The sequence below is a fragment of the Patiria miniata genome, unplaced genomic scaffold (genome assembly GCF_015706575.1).
Source record: "Patiria miniata isolate m_02_andy unplaced genomic scaffold, ASM1570657v1 HiC_scaffold_25, whole genome shotgun sequence".
In the NCBI taxonomy this organism is placed as follows: domain Eukaryota; kingdom Metazoa; phylum Echinodermata; class Asteroidea; order Valvatida; family Asterinidae; genus Patiria; species Patiria miniata.
Genome location: NW_024037064.1, coordinates 907,444 through 926,655, shown reverse-complemented (window position 1 = coordinate 926,655; position 19,212 = coordinate 907,444). Strand labels below are relative to the sequence as shown.

Below are 19,212 nucleotides of genomic sequence, written 5' to 3'. Positions count from 1 at the left end.
GAACGGGAAATAACGGGCATTCATTATCGAGATGGGGCCTTAGGTACATGTAACTAAAAACTAACCTCAAGAATCAGTAACGGGTAGCCCAGCAAGCAGGTCATCCGTTCATCTGTCGGTCCTCCCCCCTGCTTCCGGTTCCTCGGGTTTCTGTTTGATGAGGCTGTCGGAGCCCTGACGATGTCTTGAGGCAGGCTCAAATTCATCTCAGTAGAGCAATTCCCTCATCAGTCAGTGGTCCTCACTTTGCTGAAAGGATTCAAATAACGAAAGGAAACATTTGAATTATTGAGCTGTATTCGTGCCAGGGCTCGAAAGGGGAAAGAAAACATTGAATTAACTCCACAAAGCAAAGCCCTGCTACCAGAACTCATTTGTACACGAACATAATAACAGAGTCAGATCGCCCATTTAAATTTGTTCTGTGACTTGATTGTTCCTGTTAAGAGGAGGCCTATACACAGCCTAAAAGCAGAACAGGAAGGGGACAGACCTCATTTATCCCAGGACACACCAATAACACCAGTAAATAAAGATGTGCTTCAAACTATGTTACAAGGCTATGATGGCATTAAGTACAAATTCTTAATTCACGGTTTTACAATTGGTTTTTAGGTTTTACAGGCAATCAAAAATTTAGGACATCAACAAATTTAAAATCTGCTCTTCAAAATCCAAAAGTGGTTTCTGAAAAACTAGGGTTAGAACTTAGACAAGGTAGGCTCGCAGGGCCGTTCCAAGACTTGCCACTTGATAATTTTTGCGTTAGCTCGATTGGTTTAGTTCCTAAAAAACAGCCTGGTTTATTTTGAATAATTCATCATTTGTCTCATCCTAAACATGGTTCCGTAAACGATGGAATACCAATTTACAGCTTGCATTGGGTTTCCTCTTGTAGGGAGTCCGGCGAATTTTATTTTTTAAAGAAAGAAATCTCAAGTTTTGCATCACTGAAAGCATATTACACAACAAAATCAATGGCGTTTGAATCAGGCTCATAGGTGTTTGCCCTTTGGAGATACAACAATTTAAATCAAATTTTGAGTTTCTATTCTGTAAGATTTACATTATTTACTTTTAGCATGTTTTATAAATCTTATTTTCAAAACCTATCAAAAATGCTTAATATCATAGGAATCCCCATAAAATAAACAACAGCTTGATTTTTGCATCAGGTTTTTACCACTCATAACCAAAAAGTTACGACCCCCTCCCCCGACCTTCGCACTGTCCAGGCGCGCGCCGAGCAAACACCGCGATGCGACCAGACAATGCCAGACGGCCCGCCGTTACGCACGGGCAAAGCATAGTTCCAATCCCGCTCCACACAACGGGATAAGTGTCCACGCATTATCCCGCTCAAACAACACGGCAACACGGAACATGCGTGCATGATATCACTCAGTTCTTCAAAATGACCATGAATTCTCGGATCATCCGATTAGAATCCAATGGCTTCGAAGAATTTTAAGATCATGGCAAGAGGTAGGGAGTCCAGAGGTTTTGGCCGTATATCTGTAACCACGCAAAATTAGTCAATTTCAAACCGTACTTACACATGTAATAAGTATCAACATGGCTCTAAAAATACAAAAAAAGTATCCTGGTACCACGAGGAATACTGACTCCTATTAATAAAACATTCATTCAGAACTTCGCATTCATTTGGATGGAAAAACGAATTCTGAAATCGCGCTTTCCATATCGACCATTTGCGCCAAACATTACCGTGTGAGCCGGAATTTTCATTTAAATCACCGTGTAAAAATAAAATCTAATTGATAAATCGTAACTGTTTTTATCATATCTTTATGAAAAAAATGGTACGGACTAGTACACTCGATCGTACCCAGAAAGTTCAGACTTTTACTGAAACAGTGGCCTATAAAAAGAAATGATTAAGCTTGCCGCACCTTGCCGCAAATCATTTTTAAAGGTCGGGGTACAGAGGCGAAACGAGAAAATTGTGTACAACACTGCAACCAGACCAGTCTACTACCACAAGTTATTGTACGCAGATGGGATTGGTGCCAGACTTATGTAGTAACAGTTATAACGCTTGCACGCGCGCACGTGGAAAGCTGAAGCGCAGGCTAGGCGAAGATGCTACGTACGTGAGTACGTTCAATGCAACCATTTCCAGTTCATTCGTGCGTACATTGTATATGCGTTCGTTTCACGAAACCCACTGCGGCAGAATCTCGAGGGTTTGATACGGTAAAAAATTTAAATTAATTAGAATAGAAAACACATCAAAATGGGCGGCCTCGAGCCGGCCTCGACCGATTCGCCGAGGCCGGAAGGCTCCGAGGCCAAGGCCAAGGCCGAGGCCTTGCACGTCCGAGGCCAAGGCCGAGGCCAAGGCCATGAAAATCGGCCTCGAGGCCGAGGCCGGCCTCGAGACCTCCAACACTGATAATCACAATGCATTCCTTAATCCTAACAGCCCTGAATCCTCCAATTTCAATATGATTTTTACATTTCATGTATAGTCAGCGTGGTCAGGATTTGCTGGCATGCATCATGCAGGAACATGATGATGGAGGAATGGAGGTCATTCTTTGCAGGCAGGAGCCTGACATTGCTCATTTAATTAATGTTCTTGAAAACTTCTCAAGGAAACTGTGTACTGTATGTTCTAAATGCGTAAACAAAGGATTTGACATGTAGGCCCTACATGTAGGTTACATTGCCAGGGCCGTCATTAGGCTTTTCTTTTTCGTCCTCAGTCATATAATTGTAGAGTATTTTTTCCATTAATTTCAAATTTGACCTGGGACTAAAATGACTTGAGACTTAGTTGACATTGGACCGACTTTATACATTTGTACCTGGGACCAAGTTGACCTGGAACTGAGTTGGCCATGCTGTCTCAGACGGTCAGACCCCGTCAGTTAGGGACCGAGTCGTTAACAGTCTTGTGGTTGTTGGGTACCGAGTTTACTCCAAACCCATGTAATGCATGCTCTTGTTCTTGTTGTGTAAAAACACAAAAGTCACGTAACTGTACAAGAACTTGAATGTGTACTTTAATTTGCCATCTAGACCTATTGGTTGTCTCTCGGACGCTGTGGAGGAGGTTGGCCTACATTTCTTCTTATGCGGAGTGTACGGCATTCCACCATGACACGCAGATGACGTACCCTGCCCTGACGAAGGATACCTTCAGAAAATTTGACAACTTTCATCGGTGAGCATCTTGATATTATTTTACTTAGATATTGATCATGGCATGTATGTACACGTGCATGTACATACATCATGTACATGTACATGTATGTACAAGTACATGTTTACATGTATGTCCGTGCATATAGAAAAAGATAAAATATGAAACTTTCTTATCTTCTATAGTTTTTAACACTCATATTCAATGCAAGAAAAATCCCAGCAAAGTTGTTTAAGATAATTAGGCACAGACAAAAATATTGAAAATAACCTGGCAATAATTTTCAACAGAGACTTTTGAGACGCTTCCTTTTACCTGTCCTTTTCATTTTTTGTACGTCACATTTAACCTAATGTGCACATGTTCAAATTGACGTCAACACCAGAAAAGGACTGGTGTATTTGCTGCCACCATGCATCTCAAAGTATCCCATTAACTTTGTTCCATTTGTTATTTCATGTTGTGCTTTCAGATTTTGAAGAGTTTCTTCCTATTTCTGGATTGAAGATGGCAACGACATGCATGGCCGCATATAATGGACGAGCTTTGGATTCCTCCGCATCTGATCTGTACTACCCACCCATTGCGATTGAACTCCGTATCAGTTCCTGACCATGCCGTGACATGGCCATGTTCATTCAAACAGCCCAACCCCACTCTGAACCTTTCTAGATAGTCCATGGTGTGGAGTACACGTACATGTATTTTTAGTGTGATCTGAATTGGGAGTGGTAGGTGTAGTCTGTTTGCTGCCTCCCTGTCCCAGATGCTTGAATAACATAGTTGACGTAAACATTTCATAATGAAAATCTTACAGGGGGGGGGGGGGGGGTTGAGAGAATTGAGATAGTTTGGGAATTTAGGAGATAACTGGAGGTAATCTTTGATCAGGACAGTTTCTGTTTTGTCGTTAATGCCATTTCAGATGGTAGCCTATATATGTTGTCAATGTCACCAAAAACTGACACTTGTGCACACATGAGTGCGCTGCACGCGTGCGTATTCACAGATTCGGGACATCCCCCACAGTGCGACACTTTTAGAGCGCACCCATGCATTTTCGGTTTCATGAACTGACACTGATCTTAATTTTAACCAATTCAATCCATTTTTAATGAAAAATGTGTACATGTAAAATCGCACAAGTACACGGATAGATGTATTGCCGCATCACACTTGGGTGTCAGTTCGTGAAAACAAAAGTGTACAAATATGCCTTGTTGCCTCTAAAAGTGCCGCACTGTGGCGGATGTCAGTTCGTAAAACCCAAAATATCCCGGTTCTGTAAACACGCGCACGTACAGTGCACACACGGATGCGAGAGTGTCGTTCGTAGTGACGGTGACAATCTGTACCTGATTTCACGACACTTATTGTAACCTACGATGCATCGTTGTATCCCTAGGATGACGCATCCTGTGATTCATTTCACAAAATATGCTGTAAGTGCGACACGTCGTAGTGTATTCAAAGGACAAAAGGTGACTACATGTACAGGTACATGTATTTTCATGTAATGTATTTATTCAAAGAACAGTAAATAGTCGTCGAAAAGTCAACAAAGAGTCGTCGATTGTACTTGTGAAAACTTTTCTAAAATATTTAACAAAATTGATGATGTATGATGCATTCACAATGGAAAAGAACTTCACAGTGGACTGTGTTTGCATCAAATTGTGAAGTGATGTGCTTTGTAAATCTGGTGCAGGTCATCCAGGTACGTGTACACGTACGTATGTGAAATTTTAATGAAGCGAAAATTGAAACCTGAAATTGCCATCACCACCACTCATGAAATAGTGCAGTTGAACTGCAAGCTCCTTTCTCCAACAAAATATTAATAATAAATAAATATAAAAAAAAGCCTTTACTGTCTTCAGGTGTGAGGGTATGCTTAAATCCATTTGCCCTTTCATAAAGTTGAATTTTTGAATCAATTTCTTGAATCAACTGCAACTACCCTATTTCATATTTCAGACTTTTCATAGTTTTATCACTTGCCAAACCTGATTTCACTGGTTGAGTTCATGCCTGCATTACATGTGCACTTTATTTACTTATAAAATATGGCTGTTGTGAAGTTTCACTTCTGTAAATGAAACTGTTTTTTTTTAAATGATATGGATTGGTTGTGAAATAAAGAATGCGTTTATTGCCAAACAAAAACCTATTTGTTATTGTTTTGTTTAAGCTATAGATCCAATTACTTGTCAGCAACTTCCCCCAGAATATTAAGAGGATAGAGTGTCTCATACTGATGTCAAATTCATGCTTCATTATGGACACACTCTCGCAAAATGTGGTCCAGCAGCTTTCTATACAAAAACCTCGTTGTCTTGGGGTTTTGTACGTAAACCTTATCAGTCAGCCGATCACACTCAATTGACTTCGGCCAAACCGCAGTCCCATCATAAGAAATAAGTTAACAATGTTATCCGAACCATTTTTTCCGAGAGTGTGTCTCTAATGGTTGATGGGCTTTTAAAAAGAACTTTTGCAAATGGGAAAGACACTTTGGAAACATCCAATCAGTTTGAATATGCTTCATGAATTTCTGAATAAACGAGCACATTTTTAACAGTATTTAATTACCATTATTTTTCGGTGTGGTGGTGGGGGGGGGTGGCTGTGAGGGGGGGGTATGCTAAACAGAAGATTTATCAGAATGGCGCAATAAGACCAACAGCGGGCGCAATAAATTTGATTAGGGTTTCAAAATTTCTACGCGTCCGCGTCGTTAATTTGCATAAAAAGTGCCCCCACAATTTTTTGCAAAAAACGAGACCGTCTAGTTAAAAAATCGGTGGAATCGTGCGAATATAGCCGAGGATCATCTCCCTAGCTTTTGGGCTATTATCTAAGAGCAGATTTGATAAAATTAGGGTCCAAAATGGGTCCTATTTGCACGAGAAAATCATGTAGGGATGCCACTGGTAACTTTGGCAGTATGCAGGCTCAGCATTACCGGCAGGCCCATTACGGACACACTCTCGCAAAATGTGGTCCAGCAGCTTTCTATACAAAAACCTCGTTGTCTTGGGGTTTTGTACCTAAACCTTATCAGTCAGCCGATCACGCTCAATTGACTTCGGCCAAACCGCAGTCCCATCATAAGAAATAAGTTAACAATGTTATCCGAACCATTTTTTCCGAGAGTGTGTCTCTAATGTTGGTTTTGGATTGTGCTGCTTTAATATGCTGTACAACACTCACTCACTCACTCACTGTACAACACTAAACATTTGTGAATTTCGGATTGTGTGTTTATTTTGTCCACAGTGAGTGTTTTCAGCTAAAGACAGATGGTTCTTTATTTCTATGTAATCTGTTTTGCATTTTATGTATTTTTAAATTTTATTCAATGTCTTGCGATTGTCCGTAAAATGCGATGGTTTTACGTACGCATATGTACATGTGTACACGTTGTACGGCGCTTTTGTGTACACAACACACGCGGCGCTAGGCCAGTTGGTACCCGCGCGCCAGTTTGCATGTATTAGTGGGATACTAGATCATGAACCAGCGATGCAGCAGCCCGAATTCACAGCGAAGCTTTGGAATTGTAGTCTGACTTTCAACGTCTATATTTTATTTTAAAATGTCGACCCGACCAAGAAAAAGTATGATTTGGCTTTTTTCATAACTGAATAATCGTATCAACATAAAGCTTTCTTCTGAAAAACTGCGTTTCGCTTTTCTTGAAGGGCTTTTAAAAGTCTTCGATACGCGAATAAATTCATCCCGCATTGCAAAAATGTTGGCGAATATTCCCCTAAAACACACCTTGGCATATAAATTATACCCCTTTCTCATTTATTTCCTAAAGAAAACATCATATCCCGTCATTGCCTGTCATTTATGATAATAAAATGTATTTCTAAAGTGTCTAATTTTGACATTATTTGGGACGAAACATCGATGTTTTTTTTCTGTATGTGGACAGCGCTATGTTGTGTGACGTCACCGGCATCATTGGAGTTCACAAATACAGAACTAACGCAAACAGAACCTTTGTGTGTGTGCGCGCTATGCATGTGGAACTGCCGTGTGTCCTACTTGAAGTATGCCCTCTACATCTCCTTTCGATTCGGTGTTTGACAATGCCAGCCACTTGCAGACAATACTTTATCAGGTCAATACAACAATCAACAACCACACAGTAGCCACAGCTGTTTGACAATGCCTGCCACTTGCAGACAATACTTTATCAGGTCAATACAACAATCAACAACCACACAGTAGCCACAGCTGTTTGACAATACCAGCCACTTGCAGACAATACTTTATCAGGTCAATACAACAATCAACAACCACACAGTAGCCACAGCTGTTTGACAATACCAGCCACTCATTGTGAATGCACTGAGAGACAGTCAATATGAGAGGTGGGTCAAAATCAGTCGACTGGTTTTGACCCCTGGGACAGTCATGAGAGGTACCACTCATTGTGAATGCACAGTGGGACAGTCAATGAGAGGCAGATCAAAATCAGTTGACTGGTTTTGACCCGTGGGACAGTCATGAGAGGTACCACTCATTGTGAATGCACTGAGAGACAGTCAATGAGAGGCGGGTCAAAATCAGTCGTCTGGTTTTGACCCGTGGGACAGTCATGAGAGGTACCACTCATTGTGAATGCACTGAGAGACAGTCAATGAGAGGCGGGTCAAAATCAGTCGACTGGTTTTGACCCGTGGGACAGTCAATGAGAGGTACCACTCATTGTGTATGCATTGTGGGACAGTCAATGAGAGGCGGGTCAAAATCAGTTGACTGGTTTTGACCCGTGGGACAGTCAGTGAGAGGTACCACTCATTGTGAATGCACTGAGAGACAGTCAATGAGAGGCGGGTCAAAATCAGTCGTCTGGTTTTGACCCGTGGGACAGTCAGTGAGAGGTACCACTCATTGTGAATGCACTGAGAGACAGTCAATGAGAGGCGGGTCAAAATCAGTCGTCTGGTTTTGACCCGTGGGACAGTCATGAGAGGTACCACTCATTGTGAATGCACTGAGAGACAGTCAATGAGAGGCGGGTCAAAATCAGTCGACTGGTTTTGACCCGTGGGACAGTCATGAGAGGTACCACTCATTGTGAATGCACTGAGAGACAGTCAATGAGAGGTGGGTCAAAATCAGTCGACTGGTTTTGACCCGTGGGACAGTCATGAGAGGTACCACTCATTGTGAATGCACTGAGAGACAGTCAATGAGAGGCGGGTCAAAATCAGTCGACTGGTTTTGACCCGTGGGACAGTCAATGAGAGGTACCACTCATTGTGAATGCACTGTGGGACAGTCAATGAGAGGTGGGTCAAAACCAGTCGACTGATTTTGACCCGTGGGACAGTCAGTGAGAGGTACCACTCATTGTGAATGCATTGTGGATTACAATATTCCCTCTACGTTTTTTTTTGGGGGGAGGGGGGGGGGGGGGGGGGGGCTCAGATAATTTATGTCAGTATAATATCGGGTAGTTGCTGGTGTTTTGTTAGGTGTTTTTTATTTGTGGCGGGCACAGACAATTCACAGGATAATGGTTGCTGGTGGATTTCAATACTCCCTTGGTGTGTTTTAGGGAGGGGTGTGATTTTTTAGGGGGGGGGGCCTTCAGATAATTTAGGGCAGGCTTCAAAATAGACTTCGCGAACTGTTCGCGAATGTTCGCGAATATCTTAGAGCAGAGCAGTTCGCGAACTTCGCGGAGCTACTCATCCATCCGTGGTCAAGTTAATGAGGTAGCACGAAACCTGCGCCTTTGTTATGTTAATGTTCGTACTGAATAATTCACAGCACTTGGACGTCTAATAACGTGAAGTCAGCGAACATGCGTGCCCAAAATATATTGGGGTTTATTTGAGAGATTAATGTTCGCGAGCGCGAGCGGCGAAAGGTTTTGATAAGTGGCATGTGAAATAGCGATGTTTTTTTTTCAATGCAAAAGTTAATCAAAAACATTAACGGACATTGGGACAACTTCCTAATATTTTTTAGGAAGGCTAGTGCGCAAGCACTAGCCTGTTGAAAATTCAGTTGAAGGAAACACGATTGCAGTGAAAAACTGAATGTAAAAACACAAATTAAAAAATGATTAAGGATTCACACCGAATGCTGACGGCGACGTTGAAAAAAACGATTTTCTTCAGTTTAATATAATATTGTGATTAGTTTTTGACGATGATATAAATTATGCTGGAACTTAAAATCTCGTATTATGCTAATAAAACATGGTTGAAGAAATGAACTGAAACAGGTAAGTCCATTCCGCTGGTTCAAAATATTGAGTGCAGGGAAGCCATGCAGTCCGGATCACTGGAACTTCGTCCAGAAGCCGATCCAACCGGACGGCGCACGGGTACGTACGGTCTGAAAAAAAAACTGGAACCATTTTGACAGATTTTTTTTGGCCGGAAAATGGGATCACAAATCAGGTTAAAAAGTTGCTCTTTGTTTCTAAAAAAAAAACATAAAAAAAATCGACAATAACCTTTATGTGGTGATAAGGTAACGCAATCAATATGATTGATTTTATCAAATATATCTTGACGAACGGCATAGAGTGACGTGACAAAAAAAACACTCACTCATGAAATTCACGAAAGTAATTGTTTGGTGAAAGTAGGTGTTTAAAGGTACTTATCCATATTTAGTAACATTATATATTGTGAAAACAATGTTTGTTCATTTTTAGTAGTTTATTTCATTTATACTGTCGGCCTTAATAGAAAAAAAAATCAACGCAGTCTGATTATATGAAGAATATAATACATGTACATGAAACAGCCGTTGTAAATAACGCGGGACTTTCCCACGTGCACGAAATTATAGCTAGCCAAAAATGATGAGAAATAGTCAGCTCCCAATACCGGGGCCGAACATTAATGCATGCATTGAGTACCTATCAATTCTGGGAACACAATGACCGCCAGCGCCACTTGCACAGTGACCGTTTTAGCCGATTTTCGGCCGATTTTCGGCTAACTTTGACAGATTTTTTGTTATAAAACGAGTTTGACAGAAAATTTGACAGAATGGATTTTTTGGCAGATTTCTGGCAGTTTTTTGCGAATTTGGTTACTTGACAGAAAAACACAAATTTGCAAAAATATATGGTTGATTTGTTTACAAAAGCTTCAATCTTTCAAACAAACCCTTGCAAAATGGGACAGGTTGTCTGATCTAGGTGCCGAGGTTCACTGGGAACCGGATTTTGTCGTGATGCAACCCGGCATGTTTTGCCTGATATTACTCAATTTCATATTTTCTTTTCTGTCGCAATATATTGTTTATAATGTAATTTGAACATTGATTAAGGCAATACTACAACATCTCCATGGGATTTAAAGTGTTTATAGTGTATTTTTAGTATTTCTGTGGAATTTGGCTGATTTTTGATAAATCTGACAGATTTTTGAAGTTCATTTAGCAGAATTTAGTCATGACCTTACGGTCACCCTGGCCACTTGTTCGCGAACATACGCAGCAAAGAGGCATCGTGTCCAGTGAGAAATGACACGAATGAGGTGCAGAATTTTGCCTTCTTTGCTGAGCCTTCACATCATAAACGAGGTGGAGCTACATATCAAGAACTTGCTGATGTACTCATTTTGCCGAGCAGCAGTTACAGACCAACTCTGCAGGGAAACATGACGACTTGCTATGCCTTCCGTTGCCATCACAATTATGCGAATAATGTACTTGTCTCGTCTTGTCTTGTGGTACTGCCCAACACCCCTAAATATGGGCCAACCGGGCAGGGTTGTGCTTGACGAAATTGCGGAGACTCAGTGACGAGTTATTTTTATTTTTTTTACTAGCTTCAATGTTCATGTATATCAATTATACATTTTAAAGTAATTGTGTATATTGTAATAATTATACTTTAGGACAGCCCTTATATTTTATTTCCCTTCATAAAATAACCTTCCCTATTCCCACAAAATTAAGCCAGCTGACATTCAACATTATCTTGGCGAACTATGACGATATACATGTACATAACAGTACATGTACTGTTCAGCCAAACGTTTAGGTCCTAAAACAAACAATTATTATAGGAGTCTATTCGTTCTCATAATGAAACAGAGTCCTTACTACACACTAATTTAAGCTTTATTTCCTAATAAGTGTACAGGAACAATTAAGCATACATGTATTAGAAATGCACAGACCCTAATGGAGATAATTATTTGACGAAAAAAAATTGTAATATGCATGTATTTATAATTTATATTCAAATCCGTCCCCAACAATACACATTGCAGTTCTAAGCTGTCAGAGTTTAAATGTTAAATGCCTCGTTTTGTGATAGTGTGTGGGCAATTTCGCCATCATGCATTTTGTAATCAGTGTATTAAAGATGAAATTGTTTGCATTTTTTAACGACAGGTGTTTAATAGTGTTATATACGCCAATCAGGTCCATCAGAATGCAAATCATAGATCCCCAATTATCCTTCTATAGAGAAATTGTAGCATACAAGCCGTGAAAATTTAAAGCATTCTCGCAGTTTCCAAAATGACCCAGACACCATGACATAATAATAAATAAAACTAGAGGTCTATGTCTGTTTGCAACAGAACATAGGGCTTTTCCGCATTATGATTTTTTTTAATCAATAATATGCCCTGAATATGCATGAACATAAAATCTGTCAAAGTTAGCCAAAAAAATCGGCTAAAACGGTCACTGTGGACAGGATTTGACCTCGGCAATACGATGTATGTGTGTGTGTACAAGGTCTTTGCTTGGACAAAGAGTGATCTAAATAAATTACTGGCAAAGAGTCAAAAACGCACTTTGAAAATCGACAATTATTTTTAAATTTTTGATGACGTCATCGTGACGTCATTTCGAACTTTGCATACTAGTATGATTAACTACCTACCCACCAAGTTACATGACAATTGGACCTTTCCTTATATGAGTTTTGAAAAATCACATTTTGATGACGTCATGATGACGTCACACATTTTTCAAGTTTTGTGCCAATAGCTATTACATAACAGACCAAATACAAAAAAGAATTTTGCACTTTGCATGTTGCGTTTGGGAGATATGGCTAAAAGGTCCAAACAAATAAATATTCATATAAAATCTCAGGATGACGTCATCATGACGTCACCTCATTTTTAATCTATAACACATCCTGGTATAGCCACATACCAAGTTTCAACCCAATCGGACTTACATTTCTGTAGATATAAGACTTCACAATATGTAAGTAAATTTTCAAAAATCAATAAAAAAATTAGGTGATGACGTCATCGTGACGTCATAGTCTTGGCATAATTTTTGTATGAGGGTCTTCCTTGGCTGTAACTTTGATGACGATTCCAGATCGCCAAGTTAACCCATTGTTCAAAGTCAATGGGTTAAAAATCACACAGCAGAAAAACTGCACCTTTAAATTAGTGATTTGCCTTTAAACTGAAACATTTTTATAAAATATTACTTGATATTCTGACTCTTGGGAATATTTTCAATCAAATGGCAAACGTAAAAAACTACGATTTCTTTTTCCTTCTCATAGTAATTCTCGGCCGAAGTTCAGAACTACTCAGTAAGATATATCAGTGTTGTATAGGGAAAGACTTGTGGAGAAAGCTGTGTACAAAGTCTATGAGAAAAATTAATTATTCATGAATCCATAATAAATCACTTGATGATGACGTCATCATGATGTCATAGTCTTGGCATAATTTTTGTATGAGGGTCTTCCTTGGCTGTAACTTTGATGACGATTCCAGATCGCCAAGCTTTGAAAATGGTGGCTTAAAAAAGGGGAAAAGTCAATTGGTTAAAAATCCCACAAAAGAAAAACTGCACCTTTAAATGCGTGATTTTCCTTTAAACTGAAACATTTTTATAAAATATTACTTGCTATTCTAACTCTTGGGAATATTTTCAATCAAATGACAGGCGTAAAAAAATACGATTTCTTTTTCCTTCTCATAGTAATTCTCAGCCGAAGTTCAGTACTACTCAGTAAGATATATCAGTGTTGTATAGGGAAAGACTTGTGGAGAAAGCTGTGTACAAAGTCTATGAGAAAAATTAATTATTCATGAATCCATAATAAATCATTTGATGATGACGTCATCATGACGTCACTCTTCGGGACACATCTTGGCTACAGGGACTATGCTTATGCCAACTTTCAATGATATCTGACAAAGATTAATGCCAAAAGTGCTATAATACGTCCCTGTCTATGCGCATGCATGAACATAAAATCTGTCAAAGTTTAGCCGAAAATCGGCTAAAACGGTCACTGTGGACAGGATTTGACTTCAGCAGCACGTGCGCTGCAGGCTGACATACGATGTATGTGCCTATGTACAACGTACGTACATGTACATTGTGGACGTCCTGTCCTGTAAATGTTTTGAAGCAGAGGTATTGTCAACGTGAAGTTTGAAGCGTGCGCAGGGTATGTTCGAGTTCGCTTATCGCCTCGAAACTTTGAAATGTTTTAGACCTACCCTTCAATCAACAATTAAAGTAAAAACAAATATAAAAACTGCCATGGTTGATTTTTCAGGAATTTTCAAATGAAAAAGGGTCTTTTCATTATAACTTCCGGTCTGATGACGTCATTCGCCTAAAACTTCGCACACGTCTTAAGTGGGTCAAGGTCATTATATACACCAATATTTAGGCGATTCCGACAAACTTCGCCACAGACATCTATTCAAAATACATTTTTGCTAATTTTCAACCTGTCGCTAGAGGGCGCTCGAAGATTGCATGACGTCATCGGTAGATGATTTGAAGAATACTATCGGCCAAGAGACTAACACCGTTAAAAGCAAGTTTATTTCTATTACCACTTTCAAATAATAAGCCACTTCCGGTTGGGGCCTTTTTCGACCAGAAGCAAGGGTCACGTGATTGCACGCACACTGAATGAAATGAAGACCTAAGCCATCTACCACTTGCCGGCAACAGAATGCTGCGGACGCGTACGGTTGATTTCTTATGCATTTTTAAATATTAAAAGTGTCGAAATTTAATTGCCTATAAATAAACACAGGATGACGTCATCATGACGTCATCATTCCACAATGTTGTTTGAATTAGGGTCTTTGCTTGGACAAAGATTGGTGTAAATGAATTACTGGCAAGGAGTCAAAAATGCCCTTTGAAAAGCGACAATTTGTTTTAAATTTCTGTGTACAAAGTCTATGGGAAAAATTAAATATTCAAAAATCTATAATAAATTAGTCGATGACGTCACCATGACGTCAATCTTCGGGACACATCTTTGCTATAAGGACTATGCTTATGCAAACTTTGAATGATGTATGACAAAGATTAATGCCAAAAGTGGAGGCCAGAAAAAACATGCACAAAGTCTATGGGGTTTAGGCAACAAAAAGAAGAAGGAAAAAAAACTAGAGGTCTATGTCTGTTTGCAACAGAACATAGGGCTTTTCCGCATTATGATTTTTTTTAATCAATAATATTCCCTGAATATGCATGAACATAAAATCTGTCAAAGTTAGCCGAAAATCGGTTAAAACGGTCACTGTGGACAGGATTTGACCTCGGCAATACGATGTATGTGCGTGTGTACAAGGTCTTTGCTTGGACAAAGAGTGATCTAAGTAAATCACTGGCAAAGAGTCAAAAACGCACTTTGAAAATCGACAAATATTTATAAATTTTTTGATGACGTCATCGTGAAGTCACTTCGAACTTTGCATACTAGTATGATTAACTACCTACCCACCAAGTTTCAAAACAATTGGACCTTTCCTCATATGAGTTTGGAAAAATCGCATTTTGATGACGTCATGATGACATCACACATTTTTCAAGTTTTGTGCGAATAGCTATTACATAACAGACCAAATGCAAAAAAGAATTTAGCATTTTGCATGTTGCGTTTGGGAGATATGGCTAAAAGGTCCAAAAAAATAAATATTCATATAAATCTCAGGATGACGTCATCATGACATCACCTCATTTTTAATGTATAACACATCCTGGTATAGCCACATACCAAGTTTCAACCCAATCGGACTTACATTTCTGTAGATATAAGACTTCACAATATGTAAGTAAATTTTCAAAAATCAATAAAAAAATTAGGTGATGACGTCATCGTGACGTCATAGTCTTGGCATAATTTTTGTATGAGGGTCTTCCTTGGCTGTAACTTTGATGACGATTCCAGATCGCCAAGTTAACCCATTGTTCAAAGTCAATGGGTTAAAAATCACACAGCAGAAAAACTGCACCTTTAAATTAGTGATTTGCCTTTAAACTGAAACATTTTTATAAAATATTACTTGATATTCTGACTCTTGGGAATATTTTCAATCAAATGGCAAACGTAAAAAACTACGATTTCTTTTTCCTTCTCATAGTAATTCTCGGCCGAAGTTCAGAACTACTCAGTAAGATATATCAGTGTTGTATAGGAAAAGACTTGTGGAAAAAGCTGTGTACAAAGTCTATGAGAAAAATTAATTATTCATGAATCCATAATAAATCACTTGATGATGACGTCATCATGATGTCATAGTCTTGGCATAATTTTTGTATGAGGGTCTTCCTTGGCTGTAACTTTGATGACGATTCCAGATCGCCAAGTTATGAAAATGGTGGCTTAAAAAAGGGGAAAAGTCAATAGGTTAAAAATCCCACAGAAGAAAAACTGCACCTTTAAATGCGTGATTTTCCTTTAAACTGAAACATTTTTATAAAATATTACTTGCTATTCTAACTCTTGGGAATATTTTCAATCAAATGACAGGCGTAAAAAAATACGATTTCTTTTTCCTTCTCATAGTAATTCTCAGCCGAAGTTCAGAACTACTCAGTAAGATATATCAGTGTTGTATAGGGAAAGACTTGTGGAGAAAGCTGTGTACAAAGTCTATGAGAAAAATTAATTATTCATAAATCCATAATAAATCACTCGATGACGTCACCATGAAGTCACTCTTCGGGACACATCTTGGCTATAGGGACTATGCTTATGCCAACTTTCAATGATATCTGACAAAGATTAATGCCAAAAGTGCTATAATACGTCCCTGTCTATGCGCATGCATGAACATAAAATCTGTCAAAGTTAGCCGAAAATCGGCTAAAACGGTCACTGTGGACAGGATTTGACCTCAGCAACACGTGCGCTACAGGCCGACTGACATACGATGTATGTGCCTATGTACAACGTACGTGCATGTACATGTACATTGTGGACGTCCTGTCCTGTGAATGTTTTGAAGCAGAGGTATTGTCAACGTGAAGTTTTAAGCGTGCGCAGGGTATGTTCGAGTGTGTTTATCGTCTCGAAACTTTGAAATGTTTTAGACCTACCCTTCAATCAACAATTAAAGTAAAAACAAATATAACTAGAAATTGTGGTTGTGAACAACCACAGAGCTGTTCCCAATATTGATTATCTGTTGGACCCATAGACATATAAAATAAGTAGAGATCTATGTCTGTTTGCAACAGAAGATAGGGCTTTTCCGCATTATGATTTGTTTTTATCAATAATATGTCCCAGACTATGCATGAACATAAAATCTGTCAAACTAAGCCGGAAATCGGCTAAAACGGTCACTGTGGACAGGATTTGACCTCAGCAACACGTGCGCTGTGCGCGGGCTGACTGACATACGATATGTATAACGTACGTGCATGTACATGTACATGTACTGTACATTGTGGACGTCCTGTGCATGTTTCAAAGCAGAGGTATTGTCAACCTGATGTTTTAAGCGTGCGCAGGGCATGTCCGAGTTTGCTTATTGCCTCAGAGCTTTCAAATGTTTTAGACCTACCCTTCAATAGACAATTAAAGTAAAAACTAATATAAAAACTGGCATGGTTGATTTTTCAGGAATTTTCTAAGGAAAAGGGGTCTTTTCATTATAACTTCCGGTCTGATGACGTCATACACCTTAAACTTCGCACACGTCTTAATAAGTGGGTCAAGGTCATCATGTACACCAATATTTAGGCGATTCCGACATACTTCGCCACAGACATCTATTCAAAATACATTTTTGAAAATTTTCAACCTGTCGCTAGAGGGCGCTCGAAGATTGCATGACGTCATCGGTAGATGATTTGAAGAATACTATCAGCCAAGAGACTAACACCGTTGAAAGCAAGTTCATATCTATTACCACTTTCAAATAATAAGCCACTTCCGGTTTGGGCCTTTTTCGACCGGAAGCAAGGGTCACGTGATTTCACGCACACTGAATGAAATAAAGACCTCAACCTACTCTACCACTTGCCGGCAACAGAATGCTGCGGACGCGTACGGTTGATTTCTTATGCATTTTTAAATATTAAAAGTGTCACAATTTAATGGCCTATAAATAAACACCGGATGACGTCATCATGACGTCATCATTACACAATGTTGTTTGAATGAGGGTCTTTGCTTGGACAAAGATTGGTGTAAATGAATTACTGGCAAAGAGTCGAAAATGCCCTCTGAAAATTGACATTTTAAAAAAAAATTCTGTGTACAAAGTCTATGGGAAAAATTAAATATTCAAAATTCTATAATAAATCACGTGATGACGTCAGCATGACGAAAAGTTTCGGCACACATCGTCAGATGATGGTTAATAACTGTGCTGAGTTTAAAGTTGATCGGATTTAAAATAATTGCCAAAGTGACTTGTAGAATAAAAACGTGTACAAAACCTATTGGGAAAAGTGGAAAAAGAAAAAGAAGAAAAAACTAGAGATTGTGGTTGTGAACAACCACAGAGCTGTTCCCAATATTGATTATCTGTTGGACCCATAGACATATAAGTAGAGATCTTTGTCTGTTTGCAACAGAACATAGGGCTTTTCCGCATTATGATTTGTTTTTATCAATAATACGTCCCTGACTATGCATGAACATAAAATCTGTCAAAGTTAGCCGGAAATCGGCTAAAACGGTTACTGTGGACAGGATTTGACCTCAGCAACACCTGCGCAGTGCGCGGGCTGACTGACATACGATATGTACAACGTACGTGCATGTACATGTACATGTACATTGTGGTCGTCTTGTGCATGTTTCAAAGCAGAGTTATTGTCAACCTGAAGTTTTAAGCGTGCGCAGGGCATGTCCGAGTTTGCTTATTGCCTTGGGGCTTTGAAATGTTTTAGACCTACCCTTAAATAGACAATGAGAGTAAAAACTAATATAAAAACTGCCATGGTTGATTTTTGAGGAATTTTCTAAGGAAAAGGGGTCTTTTCATTATAACTTCCGGTTTGATGACGTCATACACCTTAAACTTCGCACACGTCTTAAGTGGGTCACGATCATCATATACACCAATATTCAGGCGATTCCGACAAACTTCGCCACAGACATCTATTCAAAATACATTTTTGAAAATTTTCAACCTGTCGCTAGAGGGCGCTCGAAGATTGCATGACGTCATCGGCAAACTATTTGAAGAATACTATCAGCCAAGAGACTAACACCGTTAAAAGCAAGTTCATATCTATTACCACTTTCAAATAATAAGCCACTTCCGGTTTTGGCCTTTTTCGACCGGAAGCAAGGGTCACGTGATTTCACGCACACTGAATGAAATAAAGACCTCAACCTACTCTACCACTTGCCGGCAACAGAATGCTGCGGACGCGTACGGTTGATTTCTTATGCATTTTTAAATATTTAAAGTGTCACAATCTAATTGCCTATCAATAAACACCGGATGACGTCATCATGACGTCATCATTACACAATGTTGTTTGAATAAGGGTCTTTGCTTGGACAAAGATTGGTGTGAATGAATTACTGGCAAAAAGTCGAAAATGCCCCCTGAAAATTGACATTTTTTGTTAAATTTCTGTGTACAAAGTCTATGGGAAAAATTAAATATTCAAAATTCTATAATAAATCACGTGATGACGTCAGCATGACGAAAAGTTCCGGGACACAGCCTCAGATGATGGTTAATAACTATGCTGAGTTTAAAGTTGATCGGATTTAAAATAATTGCCAAAGTGGCTTGTAGAATAAAAACGTGTACAAAACCTATGGGGAAAAGTGGAAAAAG

At 39.2% G+C, this 19,212-nt stretch overlaps 1 long non-coding RNA gene across 1 annotated transcript in view; it reads right to left on the bottom strand.

The window, feature by feature from the left end:
• Positions 1-209: 209 nt before the first annotated feature.
• Positions 210-19,212, bottom strand: part of LOC119733347 — a 36,166-nt gene continuing 17,163 nt past the window's right edge. The window contains exon 3 of the long non-coding RNA XR_005271788.1: positions 210-249. This is a non-coding gene — a long non-coding RNA (uncharacterized LOC119733347). The remainder of the gene's footprint in view (positions 250-19,212) is intronic.